Consider the following 17,108-nt stretch of genomic DNA (forward strand, 5'->3'; position numbering starts at 1 on the left):
AAGCAGCTATCATTTGTAAGGCACTGTAAACTTATGTGTCTTCCTTTGGGATGTTAGCCAGTTCTACTGTATGCTTTCCAGCTGTGCTTTCCTATGAATTTGTAAGCCTCCAGAAGTTGATTTTTAAACTGGCAATCTTCCATCTTAGCATAACTATCAGGGACTATATCATTTATACTAAAAGTGATCCAACTTAATGTCTTTACTTTTGTCTCTTTCCCTTTTGGGGGCATCAATAAATTGTTTTAACATATCAGATTGCAGATATCATAATTACATGCTATATTTTCTCAACTTTATCCTTTTTTTCTAATTTGCTATTGATTTTTGTCTGCTTTTATTAACTGAGGATCTTACTGAATACAAATGATTAATTCAGAAATGACCAAAATGACTCCCACTGAGATAAAGTCATTTACTCTCCTGTTTCAATGTTTTATAATAATATGTTCAGTTCCCACATGTTTCAGGGCTTACCAAGGCCTTTCTTAAAGAAAGTATTTGTGATGTAGGCAGATAGGGGATATAGTGGATAGAATGCTGGACTTGGAAGCAGGAAGATTCATCTTCATGTGTTCAAATCCAGCCTCAGATATTTACTAGTTATGTTACCCTGGGTAAGGCACTTAACTCTGTTTGCCTTAGTTTCCTCATCTGCAAAATGAATTGGAGAAGGAAACGGCAAACCAGTCCAGTATCTTTGTTGAGAAAACCCCAAATGGAGTCACAAAGAATCAGACATGACTGAACAACATTCATGATGTAGAGGGCAGGAGACTTCTGAGCAATCCATGAGGCTTTGGTTTCCTTCATTTCTTGATCCCCAAACATATTTTCCAATGTTTTGCTTTCCTCCTCTGAGCCCATCATCATACTGAAACCATTGTGAATTAAAGCACATGTTGAATTAGTTTGTCATGCCTTGTCAAGTTCTTCATGGGATTTCTTTGCTTCAACCTCTGCAACAGATGTTGTCCCAGAAGCTGCAATTATCTTCATTACAGTTTGTTTGCTTACTCTTGTGATCACTGCAAGAAAAGATAACCAACATAATCATGCTTTGTTGTTGCTGGTGGTGGTGGTTTGGTAATATGGCCAGATCAATTCCTCCATGTATATATTTGTTCGGAGTAGTCACTCCCAAAGTGCCTGTGCATGTTGCTACAATCTTTTTTTTATTAATAGTGTATTTATAATGAGAATGTCAACATAGATATGACAAAATTTCTTCAAAAGTTAAATTGATAGTCTCTTATATATGTGTGTATATACACACACACATACATATGTGTATGTGCACACAAATGTATATGAATATATACAAACATATATGTGCGTATAGGTGTATATATACATATACACACATATACATGCACACATATGCACATATTTTTGCATATATTTTAGACATGCTTACATATGTTATTTCCCGTGATGGACTATTGGATTATAAACTACTTGAATGCAGTGACTCTCTATTTCATTGTTTTGTCTATATTCCTAGAGACTAATATAAAGCTGTGTACATTGTGGGTATTTAATAAATGCATATGAATTGTGTGGTTGACCAAGATTGTTCATTAAGAACACACACAATTTAACTATGGTTTGTAGATGGACTAAGAACTGTGTGATTGTAATGAAGACTCTGACTACCTTTCTGCTTTCTCTCTGTCATCACAAGGAAATCAGAAGGGAGGGGCAAACAATTTCAGGCAGCTTTGTTTTCTCTTATCGTGGATCATAGCAACTAAACAATTCATCACTGTGTGGCAAAACTTTTGGCCATGAGATTTTCTATACTTAACTGTCTTGGTTCCTTGATGGCAGACACGGTGTGCCCCTTGACCTGTCTTTAAAACCTCTCTAGCTTTGTAGAACCTAGTAGAGTTCATGCTTCACCAGCAAACATATCTACTGAGAAACAAGGGTCACCTACATACCACAATAAACCAGGAGAATGGGACTTTCTTGGAGGATGTTTTCAACATAGAATATAAATAATTTATTGTTGCTGAAAAACGGTGACTAATTTTCTGTTTTCTGTGCAATTAATTCCTGTCTTAGTGATACTATAGGAGTCTGTATTGCTATTTTTAAATTGCTTCAAGCAAATACAAAAGGAGAATATTATAGGGAATGAATGGGAAGACTGTCAAAATAAGAAAGCAACAGCACTCCTTTCAGATGGTGAAACAAAGGTCTTTTAAAATAAATTACATTTATTTAGAGCAACTATTTTATACATAATATTACCTGTGGGAAAACATTTAAATGACATTTACTTTTTTGGAAGGAGACTGGTTTATACTGTGCTTATCTAAGAATGACTTTAAAAGTAGAGTAATGGATAGAGTTTGGGGTTCAATCCCTGGAGAACTCATGTTCAAATTCTGTGTCTCACACATTCTCCCTGTGTGACCAAGGGAAAAATCACATAATCTCTCAGTATTCTAGACAGCACCCTATGTCTCTTAATTCAAAGACAAAATACCTAACTGAATTGAGAAGTCTTTATATTGTTGACATCACAGATTGAGTTCCATGAATCATATCTTCTAGAAACCCTTTCTTTCTCTTATGAACCTGATCTCTGTCTTGAAGCTTACATCATCAGAAGAAACATGAAAATCTACTTTTCAACATAATCAGACTTATGCCTGTATAGTATGAGAGCTACATCTTCCTTGCTTATGTTGTCAAACCATTTACAGTTTTCTATTTCTGATAGAAACAAGTCAAATATACTTATGCTCAATTTCCTATGAGGTGATTCCTGATCTAAGAGATATATTTATAATCTGCAGGATTCAATTCATAATGTACTAGTTTTAAACAAATTCCAATTTGAGCCAAAGGAACAATGCAACAATGTCGTTGGTAAAGGAATTGGAAAAATCTGTAAGGTAAAATATAATTGAACATGCTGGGAGACGATGGGTTCATCATAGGTAGGACTATGCTACAAACGAGAGGAAATTCATAGTTCTTTGCATTTACTATCATTATGACATCATTATTGGCTATGAGCTTCTTGCTCGTTTGTTAACCATTTATCAGCATCTGTTAATCATTGCAGTTTGTGGTGATAGTGAATTTATGATATATGGCTTGCATTCTGTCGCTACCAGGTTAAAAAATGCCTGTTAAGAATGGCTGTGAAATAGACCATTAGGTCAGGTCAATATCTAATGCCTTGTAGATAGGTCTTTTACCAAGTAGATAACAGAGATTTGTTAGCAATCATCCTTACTGGATCTAGGGATCAGACTACCCAAGAGTAGTCATACATCTTTCCCTGGGATAAAACTTTCTTGTTTATATTTTGTAAGGATGGCCCAATTAAAATGTGTCATTGAAGTCCTCATGTCCTACACTTTTTTCAATCCTTCTTAGGGGAGTTTGCCCAACTCTGCCACACAAATTCATTTAGATCATAGGATCAAAGATTTAAGCTGGAAAGAATCTTAGAAGCCACTTAGTTTAAACCCTTCAGTTTCCGGATGAGGCATATGGAGTTGAAGTGACTTGTCCATGGTCACACAGGAAACATTTTGCAGAGTTAGGAAATAATCCTAGGTCCTCTGACTTAAAATTCAGGACTCTTTCCACTGTACTTTCCAGATAAGGAGCTTGAAGTTAGGTAAAGAAAGACTGGAACTATCCTCAAACAAAAATAATCAGTTTGTATTCTGATTGCCTTTTCAGGTTTGCAAACCTGAAAAGCAGCAATGGCTGGACAAAGGAAAATTTTATCCTCTACCTAACTAGAAATCATTTTGAAACACATGGCTACTGAGGCAATCTGATTTGATGCCCACATATCTCTATTACCTAGGGCTCAGGGGGACGTTTCATTTGTCTGTAATTTGATTGAGTCTCCTTTTCATCGTTATTAGGTGCCAGAAGTTTGAGAAGGGGTAAGGGACACAAATCAACCTTATCACTTCACATTCTGAATGATTCTACATTTGGGCCATAAAGCCAGCTACTCCTGGAGGGATAAAAGTCTGTGTCAACTGATCTTTCTTGGGAATAACCGGCTTTTCAAAGCTGAGAGGAACCAAGAGGCTCTGGATACTTTTACTGGCCTCAGTTCAATAGGAAGCTATTGTGCTTCAAAGAAGGCCTTAACCAGCGCTCGCCACCACATACCTGTACAAAAATGTATCAATTTAGCCCTGGAAAGAAATGAAAACAGGACGCTCATTGGAAATCCAGACAAGACTGTTAATGCGACCTGTTTGAATCCCCATTTCTTTTGAGCAATGATTAAAAAAATGCCAGAAAAGGGTTCAAATATCCTACAGTGACATCCAGTTCAGAAAGTCCTCTGACTTTAGTCAAAGCCTGAGACACCCTTTAAAAGCCCAGAAGGAATTCTATCTTATCCATCCTCCATTCAGCAAGCTAATTGCTAACCTTTATGTTTGGGGGTCTGTGTGTGAAATACAAATGAACCAATTCCATTTGTAATCTGAGAATAAAATGCTCACAGTCATCTAGGAGCAAAGAATAGTCAATTGCTTATATGAAAAGCTTTCTAAAAGGACCCAACTGCCAGTGCCTATGGAGTGACCCATTTTGGTACAGAATATAAGCAGGCAGAACTGAAGCACCAGAGTGAAATGCTGAACTCAGAACTGTTGCTGGAGTGGGGAGGGAAAAGTCAACCACCCAAAGCCCAAATAATATATTAATTGAGGTATCTTAGCATAGCACATATAGCTGAACTTTTCAAAGGAGCTTATTCAAAAAGGAGCAGAACTTGAATGAGATTTACTTGCATGCAGGCTAAAAAAATACGGTAAAAATGCTTTTCACTTTGGCCATGTCTATGTGAGGTAAGTGTGACTAAGCATATTGAACATATTTTGTTTTCCCCTGTGATTTTATCCATCTGCTCGTGATTATTAAATTCCATCCCATCCCTTCCCATCCCATTTTATCCTATTCTATAAGTTTTAACTAAGTTTTTTCTAAATGTGAGAAATTGTTCTAGGGAAGGAAGATATAAAGAAAAATAAACTTGTCTTCAGGTAACTTACATTCTACAAGAGGGTTAATTATTTGATTAGTTCCATTATTGAGAGTCTGATGCTCATGGGAGTTGAGGATGTGACCCAGTTAGTTTGGTATAGCACAATATCTTACAATTATATGTGTGCTTAAGACACTGACTTTGTAGACAAAGGGCAGGCAGGAGAACTTATAGCTAAGAGGAGTGGTTAGCCTATCACAGATGGCAATTCTCCACCCATATATGTGGCGGGAGTCACTTCTCTTCTTAATGAATACTTGTTGAATAACTGCTGGTGTCATTTTACTTCTTATTTTAACATGTCTTACACCTCAAGGGACCTAATTCAGTGATTTCGTTAGTCACTCTTGTTTATAATAGGAGCAGCAAGAGTACTGAGTCTGGTGTCAGGAAGACCTGAGTTCAAATCCGGCTTCAGATACTTATTTGCTGTGGCCCTGGGAAAGTAACTTAACCCACTTTGCCTCAGCTTTCCGATTTATAAAGTGAGCTGGAGAAGAAAATGGCAAACCACTCCAGTATTTTTGCCAAGAAAACCCCAAACAGGGTTAAAGAGAGTTGAATATGACTGAAACGACTGAACAAAAACAACTTGTTTATCATAGTAAGTACTAGACAAACACAAGAAAAAATAGTTATGAATAGTTTGCTTCATTCTGGCAGAACATACCATCTGAGACCACCATGTGATGAAATACTAATTTATCAATCTGTTCAAAAATCATATTGAGATGCAAAACGAGTCATTAATCATAAGCAGAATTCAGTAGTAGGCTTTATGGGAGGCTTGCAAAGATGAATTGGAATAAAAAAATCATAGGATTATAGAACTGGAAGGGGTACGAAAGGTTGTCTAGTACACCAGCTTTATTTAGATATGGTACCTGCCCAGAAGGTGTTCTTACAGATCCCTTTCATCCATGGATCAATCTCCATTAACACACTCCACTTGAAGAGATGGGAATAGCAACAATAATGAGGACAAAATAATAACTAATATTTATATAGAGCGTGCTCTGTGCCAGGCACTGAGCTAAGTGCTTTAATATTATTATATCATTCAATCCCTCTCAACAACCCAAAATATCCCCATTGTACAGATGAAGAAACAGAAAAGCAGAGGTTAAGTGATTTGCCCAGGATCACACAGCTAGTAAATGTCTGAGCTCAGGTCTTCCTAAATCTAAACCCAGTACTCTATCAACTGAGCAACCTAGCTGTTCCATTTGCCACAGCAAAGGGACCAAAGGGTAGCAGGACAGTAGAGGACAAGAAAATGAAGTGTGAAGACAGTAGGGGAAGTATGTCAGTACTCTGGGACTGATGGCCATTTGTCTCCTTCTAGTTGCAGCTCTTCCCTCTTACCTTCATAACTCCCTTGTTGAAATTCTGGGATCACCTTTTTTCCATTTGTCACCTAAAAGTAGGAATGTTGTTAGATGCAAATCTCTGCTCTTGTATCACAAACATATTATTGTCACAGCTTCCAGAGCTTAGACCTACAATATTTGTTGTTAACCCATTGTGCCTCTACTTTTCCCTGGAATTCTGGAGAGCAATGGCCTTGACTTTGTGTATCAAAATAGCCTCAATTCTAAAGCACTTCAATTTGACCCCTTTGGATTTTTTTCTCTATGATTTTTTTCAAACATGGGCTTTTGTATCAAAGACCATGAAAAGAACTTGTTCACTTGAAATGAAGAGTGATTAATGGAATAACTGGTCAATAAACATCCCTGAGCCATTCCTAGGTAAGAAACACGGTAAGTCCTCTTTCCCTTCATTTCCCTCATTTGGAGAGATTGATGTGCTGTGAAAGTCTAGTCAATAGCTGTTAGCATTTCTGAAAGCCAACCAAGTGAATTAGAGATATGGAGAATACTTTGCAGAATTTCAACATCTCCCCCAACCTCGATTCACTAAATAACAAGAATGTTACTGTACCAAGACCTTGTTTAAAAATCATGAAATTTTTTTTCCCTAGAAGGCATTTTTTTCTTTAGTTTTACTTTGTTAGAACATAAGACCTTATTAAAGCTGAGACAGCTGATGTCACACACATGGGATTAGTCACACCAAGTTAAGTAAAGCTATATGGTGGGATATGCTGACTCTTTTAGAAAATAAAAATCAAAGTCTCTTTTAAATATTTAAAAATAAATTGGGGAAGTTTTTTTTCTTTTAAACTGCGATGCATATATATTACTTAATAGACATTATCAATCCTCCTGAAATTGATAATAGTTGTAGATTTTAAATTGAAAGGTATGTGGGCCCTGACTGCTGGGGAGGGTACTCTTCATTCTCTCCTCAACTCCTCTGGATTGCATCATACACTCTGGAATCTCATCACTCTGTAAGATGACATCAACCCCAAAACTCATACCTCTTCAATATATCCTGCCCCTGAGAGCCCCCTGTCCCTCTGATTGGAGAGTAGACAGTAGAGTGTTCTGCCCAGATCCTCCACTTAAAGAGAGAACCCAGGAGCCGTTTCTTCATTTCCCACTCAGTTGCACTCCCTCTGGTCTTAGCCCACCTCACTGACTTTCAGCTTCTGTCTTTTGTTGTCCTGCTCTTATTAGATTTTTATCTCCTTGACGGTAAAGACTGTCTTCACCTTTCTTTGTATCCCCCACACTTTCACAAAGTTCCTAGCCCTTAGTATCCACATAATAATTTTTTTTAATTAACTAGGTAGATTTCCCTCCACCCCACCCCAGTTTTTTAATGTGCTTACTATTAAACATATGCATTTTGTACTATAAGAGTTAATGGTATAAAATGGCAGAAATTCAGTACTGGGTTACAATTTCCCCCACTAAAACTTTTGAGGATTGAATTTGGGGTAATGAATGAAAGTTGCAAAAAGATATATTTTGGCTTCAGGCCAGGAAAAAAAAAACTTTGTTAAAAATTAGGGCTCTCTATAGGAGAAATAGGCTCCCTTGGGAAGGAGTTCTTTCTCACTGGTTGATGTTCAGAGCCTGAATAAGATTTTCTGGATATGATACACGGGAGTCCTTTAGGAGGTTCAGATTGGCTATGAAAGACCTTTCCAACTTTGAAATTCTGTAATTCCATGAGCACACTTGAGAAAAAGGTCATAGATGGTAGGCTTCTTTTTTTTTCAGAGATCATATCCCACAGCTTCCTTTGATAATAATGTCTGGAACTCTTATAGAAAGTTATTTCTAATGTCTAACTTACACTAGTACAGTCACAGTTTAAAAACAGAATGTGTTATTTTTATCCAAGTGTTTGAGGGTTGGTTCACTGGATAATGGGTTTAACTTTTATTATAATTGTCTTAAAAGGTATGACAAGAAAATACTGAGTAGGACTATGGGAAAATCCACTCTGGATGCTGAAGGCTTAGGGAGGCCATTCATTTGCCCTGCTAGCTGATCTCATCCCCTATTTTTTTTCCTGCTCACAGAGATTCAGTCAATGAGCATTTATTAAATGTCTATGTTGTGCCAGACACCATGTTAAGTGCTGAGGATACAAAGAGAGGCCAAAGGTCGTCCCTACCCTCAAGGAGCTCACTGTGTTGGTGTTGGTGTTGTTTGGCCTTTCTTCTGGAAGAAGACAGTGACATCAGACCTGTGATATCATGACATGCAAGTGAATTGGTGTTGTGAGGAAAGGCTGTGCAAAATCAAAATTACATTCTTCTGGGCAGAACACTGGTGGCAGGTAAGGGTTTGATACCCCAGATGGACAAAAAGAAGAGAAGAGAAGAGGGGAGGGGAGGGGAGGGGAGGGGGGCAGGGAAGGAGAGGGGAGGGGAGAGGGGAGGGAAGAGCAGCGGAGGGGAGAGGAGAGAGCTCACTACTTTATGGGGTAGACAACAAGAAACAAGTGTGTGCATAAACAAGCTATATACATGATAAATAGGAAATAATTGAAGAGGGAAGGCACTATAATTGAAAGGGATTGGAAAATACTTCCTGTAGACAAGAAAACAAGTGTGTACAAAGAACCTATATACAATAAATAGGAAATAATTGAAGAGGGAAGGCATAGAATTAAAAGTACTTCCTGTAGATGGCAGGATTTTGATTGGCACCTAAAGGAAGCCAGGGAAACCAATATGTAGAGATAAAAAATAAGATAATTCCAGGAATATGGAACAGCCAGAGAAAATGCCTAGAACTAAGAGATGTGTGTCTTATTTATGGAACAGCAAAAAGGCCAGTGTCACCTTCAAGTATTTGGCAAAGAGCAAGATATAAGAAGAATTGAAAAGTAGGACAAGGCTAGGTTATGAAAGACTTTGAATGCCAAATACAGTATTTTGTATTTGATTCTGGAGGTGATAGGAAGTGAGTTGAGGCACATTAATTGGCTAATGCTATGCCTCTCTGAAGGCAGCCTAAGATGCCATTAGTTTCTTTGACCACCACATTAGACAGTTTGTTTATATCTGGTTTTCAGTCTCTTAAAATGATCTTTTTTTATTTGAATAGTTTTCTACCTAATACCCTTATTCCTAGAGAAAATTATGATTTTTTTCTTAAACTCCAGTCTTAAATTTATCTAAGTTTTGCCCATTATTCTATACTCTTGAACACATTTTGGATCTCAGTTTTGTGATCTAATGTGCAAAATAGACTGGTTTTCTATGACATTATCAAAGTCATTTATAAAAATGAGCAAAGGAAAGAATTCCACTCTAGATTTCCTTCCATCAAACCCATTTGCTTTCAAATAAAGCTACAGAACGTCATAAAATCATGCTGCCATGCTGCTTGAGTCTACTACAAATTAGTTACTCAACCTCAATCAGGCCCTCATTGCCATAAGGTAACCCTTTTACAACTCCTCAATTAACTTCATTTTCCCCTCTCACTTTTAAAAATCTTTAATTTGGAAGAGAAGTCAAGACAAGCCATTCTGTAGGGGAGTGAAATGACTTATTTTTTGCAATGTTAAAAACTATCAAACATAGGGTAAAAGTCATAGACAGGACTATTAATAAAAGAAATAAATGAATTTTTTTTAAAAAAACCTCAGCCAACTTACTGCCTCCCCTCACCAACAGTTCTGAAATCCATTCCATAATCTTGATACATATTTCCTCCCATTTACAATTCTGCTTTAACTTATATCACCATTTCCAAAACACTCATGGTAGCTTATCCTCATTTCTGCATACTATATTTAATGAACAGCAAGCCAGTAATTACTGTTATTTCAGTTCTTTAAAAGTAAAATCATTTGTGGAAAGACAATTTGCCTCTAAATATATTTTCCCACAAATTATAAACACCTTTCAAAGGCCAAGTCTTAAACTTTCAAGTATATTACCTGAACTAATACGATGAAAGCATGAATGATAAAATTGAAGATCATATTTATAGCTATTTTCCCTACTTATTTGAAGCACAGTAAAAAAAAGTACACTTTGGGATTTCAGTGATGCAAGGTACACTGTTATAACTTTAGAGAAGTTATACATTCAAGAAAACAAACTAACTTTACATTCTTTTTGAAACAGTACATTACATAATTTTACTCACCCATACAGACCAAAACCATTTAAAAATATTAGGTCCAAAAATTTCTAACGTCCATAAAATTGTAGTTTACTTATTAAAAGGTGAGAATTAAAAAGGTGGCTAAACAAGAAAAGACAAACTGGAATGAAAGCCTAAATAGCACAACTAAAATTGGGGCTTTTAATGTGGGCCTTCATATTCTCTTTCTCTGCCTTACCCTGCTGGAGTTCCAGGTCCCATTTCTCCACCGCTCTGTGTAGCCTCAGGCCCAGCTCCTCCCTGCCGAAAGAGCTCAGTACAGGTATTACTTCTCAACATGGAACACTGTTGGTGGAATTCCAGGGCTGGCCTCATAACCTATAACACCACCACCTAAAGGCAGAAATTTCTGGCTTCCTGAGCCATGAAGCTCTTCCAAGTTCATTACTCCATTACCAACCATTCTTATCTCTCCATCTAGTGGATCCATATATAACACGTGCTTATATCTTTCTTCTCTTTGGTATCTCATTTGCTTTTTGATCTCACATTACTGAATAATTTCTTCTCTTTTCTTCTCTTCCCCTTGCCTTAGCTGTATTTCTTTGTGTTTCTGCATTTTTTGATTGTGAAGTTGCTTCATCTGTCTCAGCTCCTCTTGATGTCTCTTTAGATCCTGGAGTAGAAGATGCACCTTTCATTTCACTCTCCACTTAATCTTGTATATATTTCATGTTTTTCTCAACCTGATTCCTTTGCTGTTTTTTTTTTCAATCTAAAGACTACATCTCTGGGAAATATTCAAACACAAAGGTGTCATATTCAACAAAACAGAGAGGGTTCTCTTTCTCCTTTTAATACATTGGATTCTTCTGTGCCAGTTTTTCAGGAAGACCATCTTCATTATGTAATTATTCAAATGGTTTCACAAAGACTGGACATAGACCTGGTGTTAACAAAAACCTCCTTCACTGAAATGTTCCAATGCTTTCTTTTCTTCTTTTCTTTTTTCTTTCATTTTCTCTCTCATTCTCTCTCTCTCTCTCTCTCTGTCTGTCTCTCTCTCTCTCTGTCTCTCTCTCTCTCTGTCTCTCAATCTCTGCCCCCCCTTCCTTTCTTAGAAAGGAATTCATCAGTGCCTTTTCCTGTAGATCTTCCTCAATCATCACCAATAAAGACAACCCTTTCAATAGGTCCAAATTGGCTGAATGTGTACTCTAGTAATTCCCTTGGAAACATGGGGTGAAAAATTTTGTACAGATAGGCCAGCTGCAAGGAGGGCAAAAGGAACCCAAAATCATTGCCCTCTCCTCGGTCTATCATCAAATTCTGCTTTTGCATTTTCCCCCCAGGCATCAGATTCCAGTTTGATGAATCACAATCCTTTGCCATTGCTGATAAAGACTTCATCAGGTTTTCCATATTTAGCTGATAATCGTTTGAAGTAGCCTCTACAATATCTTCTGGCAGATTTCCCATAAGTAACCTACATATCTATGAGCAAGATTTCTTTCCAGGCATCCTCAAGAGAGATAGATTTGTTTTAAAGGCCTCCAAGTACAAGATATTCTCTTGGCTATGGCCCACAGGTACTCGGGGTGAGGGTCCCTGGTTATGGGATGGTGGGGAGTGGGGGGGGTGTTCATATTTCTCACCACCCTGTGGCTTCCTGTTGTCCTCCAGAAGGAGTAAGGCCGGACCCAACAGGAACTCCAACCAGGCTTAGCTTTCCGTGGGCTTTGGCAATGCCCATCTGGGGCCAGGACCACCACTGGGACCAGGTTCAGCTGTGATGCCTGTAGCTGCTATGCCAGGGTCTGAGTGATGGAAGGCATGTGCCAGGTTTGGACTGAGGCCAGCCCCAGTGGCCTTGATTGTGGCTCAGAAACAGGTCCAGGGACACATCTGTGATAAAGGCAAGGGAAAGGTAGAGAAGTCTCTCTAGGAACATGGAGGCCTCCTTCTTGAACACAAGCTAGCCGGGGATACAAGCCTTAACTAACCCCTCTCCAGTTCAAACTCAGCAGATTGTCTGAAGTTTAGACCCTTTTTAGTCTAAAGTGTGACCCTTTGACTGAATCCAAACTTCACAGAACAAATCCCTTTAATAAAAAGATTTGTTCTGTAAAACTTGGACTCAGACAAAAGACCACACCCAAGGAACTAGAAGGACACATGTGGACTCAAGACCACAGGTTCCCCACCCTTGGAACCATTTTTATTGAAAAAATGGAGACCCAACTCTTAGAGCTGCTTCTTCTCCCCTTCTCCTCATCACCGAAATGCCTTCTGCTAAAGCCATTTTCTTCATTCCCCTCTCACCTGAAGACTGGGGCCCTAAGGCAAACTCCTTTACCTACAAGTTATTCCCATTCCATCCATCTCATCTCCTGAAGATTACTCCCTTTATCATTCCTGTTCTTTCATTTTTCTTCAGTCTCTTCTTGTCTACTGACTGCTTCTGTACCCATGTCATCTCATCCTTAAACAGCAGCCAAAAAAACAAAACAAAACAAAGCAAAACCAAAAACACTCTCACTTGATTTTTGATGCTACTCTCCTACTCTATGAACTGCATCCCTATCACCTCTAGTATCAAATATAAAACCCTTTGTTTAATACTCAAAGTCCTTCATAACCTGCCTCCTTATCTTTTAAATCTTCTTACAGCTTGTCACCCACAAAGTACTCTGCTGCCCAGTGACACTGGCACCCCTGCTCTTCCATTAACAAGACAAGACCATGAACTTCCTGACCCCAGGCATTTTCTCTGGCTATCCCTCATGCCTCAACACTGTCCCCATCTTTGCCTCCTGGCTTCCCTGGTCTTCCCCAAGTCCCAATTAAAAGCCCATCCTCCATAGGCAGCCTTTTTCATTCCTCTTGTCTAGTGCCTTCCTTTTGTTGATTATCTTCAATTTATACTGTATATAGCTTGTAGTATAAAAAGTGTCTCCAGTTTTGACATGTCTCCCCCCATTACATTGTGAGCTTCTCAAGAGCAGGAATTGTCTTTTACCTTTCTTTGCATCCCCAGGGCTTAGCTGAGTGCCTAGCCAATAGCCAGTCCTGAATAAATAATTGACTGACAGTCCCTCTGGGTTTCAGGGACACTATGCTTTCCTGGTTCCCCTCCTACCTGTCTGACCACTCCTCAGTGTTCTTTGATGGATTTTCAACCAGGACATGTCCACCAAAGGGGAATGTCCCCAACCTGTCCTGGATCCTCTTCTCTTCTCCCTCAATACTATTCAATATTGATGATTTAATTATCATTGACATCAATCATTTAATCATTATTTTTTTTTATTTAGGGGGTTAGTTAGTTATAAATCTACCCACTGTCTTTCACCCTATGTCTTTTCATTGTTCAAGGAATTAATGAGAACCATAATTAAATGACTTTCCAGAATGTCTGGAAAGGTCCATCGTATTCGATTCATCAGTCTAAAATACCTATGGTTAAAGGTAATGAGATTAGATAAATCATTTATTAAGCCCTGTGTGCCTGATATTAAACTAAGAACAGGAAATATAAATACAGGAGCTTATACTTTAATGGTGATTGGGATGCGGGGAGGGAGGCAGTTTAGAAAAGGGAACTGGAAAGCAAGGGGTGTTTTGGAGTTCCAAAAATATAGAGCTGGGATCTGAGAAGCAGAGTTAGAAGTGAGTCTTGCTTGTCTGGGTTACTTTCTCAAACGGAGATTCCATAAAGTAACTGACCTATCAGTGGAGGAGTCTGGAGGTGTAAAGGTATCTCCATCTTGAGGAAACTGGGCTAAGGTGGGAAGTGCAGAAGTCCACAGGGTCAGGGGCTAAGAAACTTAACCAGATTACAAGTGATGATGATTTAGTCATGAGAGTTCCCAGTGCTAAAAAGTTCCTTTCAAAATTTCTTAACAGTGTTATGGATGTGATTTCTGGTGTCTGTGGTCTCTTGAATTTAAAAAAAAAGATTCAAACTTACTGGGGAGAAGGGATGGAGAGTATAGTATTCCCTTAATGCAGATGTCTCTAGAGAAAGAATAACAATATAAACTTTTTTTTTATTTGGTGACTAAAGTACACTGAAGTTCTTCCTTGATGCCTACCTCTGGTCTGAAAGTAACTGAAGATGCGTTCACTCTGACTGGTACTCCCAAGCCAGAAAATATTTGTATATGGGCCTAATGACAGCTTTTATGTCTGTTGTCCAAGCATCAACTTAGCTAAATTTGCAGTTCACCACTAAGTGTGTTGAAGGGTGACATAATTTTTAGCTGCAGAAAATCTCAGAGACCATCTACCAAGTCATAGAGTGGCTGTGATTTTAACGAGAAGGAGTCCCCATGCCAGCAAAATCACAGGTTCTTAAAATACTGACATATTAATCATATGCATTTTACTGAAAGTGAGTTTCAGGTTCTTTCTTTGGAGATTGTTTAGACTTGGAGGATGCTGGAAAAAAGAATGATGATATTAATAGCTTGTAGAAGGGGAAAGGAGCAGTAACAAAGAGAAAGATAAATAATAGTGAGGTGGTGGTGGGGAATGAGGTCAGTGAAGACAAATATTGCCTACTTAATTCTGCCTAGGGCTAGCTTTGCTCATTGGTAAGATTTATTTATAAAAGCACCATCATGGAGCAGAAGCGTGGTATACATGGCAAAGTGCTAGGCAAAAAAATTTAGGAGTTCCCTGTGTTCAAATGCTCACCATGACATTATATTTGAGACCATGAACAAATCATTAATCTCTTTGATTTTAGTTGCTTCTTCGGTAAAATTTTAAATAATGATAGTCATAATGAAGAGGCAACCTGGCATAGCTGATAGAGAGCTGGCCTTGAAGGCAGGAAGAGATGAGTTCAATTCCTACCTATGATACATACTGGTTACGTGACCCTGGGCAAGTCACTTAACTTCACAGTGTCCCAGGCAAATCTCTAAGACTTTAAGTATTAGGGAGCTTGTCTATCTCCAAGGTAGAGGAAGCTTCCTCATCTAGAAGTTCCCTGTATCTATGACCTGGCAGGTTCAGTGCCTTTCCTATTATAATGGTGATGATGATGATGATGCCTATACCTTTAATTTCTATCTCCCAGGGTTGTTTTGAAGATCAGATGAAATACTTATAAATCATCAAGGCACTATCCGAAAGTATGTTCTTATTATGTTGGCGATTTTATTCTCTTTTATCCCTAAATAAATTGTTGAAGTCTTTTCTCTCTTTTCAAACTAAAACTTCATTTCTTCTACAACACTGAGGGTTGAGATTTAATTTCTCGTAGAAAGCATCATTCATATCTTCCACTGTGACATGCTTAGAGTTTGGAGGGAGGATTGCTGCTTTCGTAGTGTAAGGCAAGATCATCAGCAGGCAACATGGAAAAAGATTACTGGATTTAGAGTCAGAGGACCAGGATTCTAGTTCCTGCTCTGCCACCTACTGCCTGTAACATTGGGCAAATAATGAACTGCTCTAGGTCTCAATTGCCTCATCTCTGAAATGAGGTGATTTAATTAAGTGGCCTCTAATTCCTCTCTATCTGTAAATCTCTGACCTATGACCTAGCTTCAGTTGCCATTTAACATCTGCATGTGGTTGGGCAAGTTGTTTCACCTCCCAAAATCTCAATATCTGTACTTGTAAAATGACAGAGTTTAGATTAACTGATCTCCACAGCCCCTTCTTGCTATAAATACTATGTTTCTACTCATGTCACCTACAAATACCTTCTGCCTTTGTTATTCCCTGAGAGGTTTTGGTTAGTACCATTGAATTAAAGAACTGACAGGTTCAACCAAGAAAAGGGTGGGGAAAAGGTATTATTAAGAAAAACATCAATTTACTCTACAGGTATATGCAGTATGTTTACTTCTTACTCCCAAATGAATGGCTATATAGTTCTCACTTCAAAGCATGTTTTTCTACAAGGCCAGTGAATAGGCTGTCTCAGATTGGGCTCTTTGTTGGCAAATGATATATGATAAATGCATGCATGTATATACAAAGACTTCTTTAGTAGAGAGAAACAAGAAGGTATATTGATAAAGGAGGTAGCCTGTTGAGCTTAATCAATAACAAATATTTTCAGTGGAGAAAATACACTTATTCCATTCAACTTAGTACTTTGTCACTATTATTATTAAATATTATATTTTAAGTATTAAATTATATTAATTTAATATTAATATTAAATTATACCATGTTCTATATGTTGTATGACAAGATGATACTTCTGATTCATAGTTGATCAAATATGTTCTTTACATTTTTTCTCAGTAGTAGTTATGTATCCTCCTGTGTCATTCACACTTGTGTCTAGGCCTTGATCTTGTCGATGGTATGTTCTTGCAAGATGACTGGCCAGTGTAACCTATTGACATGGAATAAAATTATTTCTCCTTTAGTACCTTAATGTGATGCCGGTCTTATAACACTAATCTCTTTTGAAGGTACTTTAAACAAAGTAACTAATCTAGAGAAGTCCAACTAAAATTTTCAGGCCACTCTAGGTGAAACAAGACAAATAAATCACACATATAACTCTTGCCCGTATTCAGGATGTTGACATTAATGTCAAAGTTGATGTTAATGCC

At 38.0% G+C, this 17,108-nt stretch overlaps 1 pseudogene; it reads right to left on the reverse strand.

Annotated features, from left to right (window-relative positions):
- Positions 1 to 10,710: 10,710 nt before the first annotated feature.
- LOC118832284 lies at positions 10,711 to 13,800 on the reverse strand (annotated as a pseudogene).
- Positions 13,801 to 17,108: the final 3,308 nt, after the last annotated feature.

The sequence above is a fragment of the Trichosurus vulpecula genome, chromosome 9 (assembly GCF_011100635.1).
Source record: "Trichosurus vulpecula isolate mTriVul1 chromosome 9, mTriVul1.pri, whole genome shotgun sequence".
In the NCBI taxonomy this organism is placed as follows: domain Eukaryota; kingdom Metazoa; phylum Chordata; class Mammalia; order Diprotodontia; family Phalangeridae; genus Trichosurus; species Trichosurus vulpecula.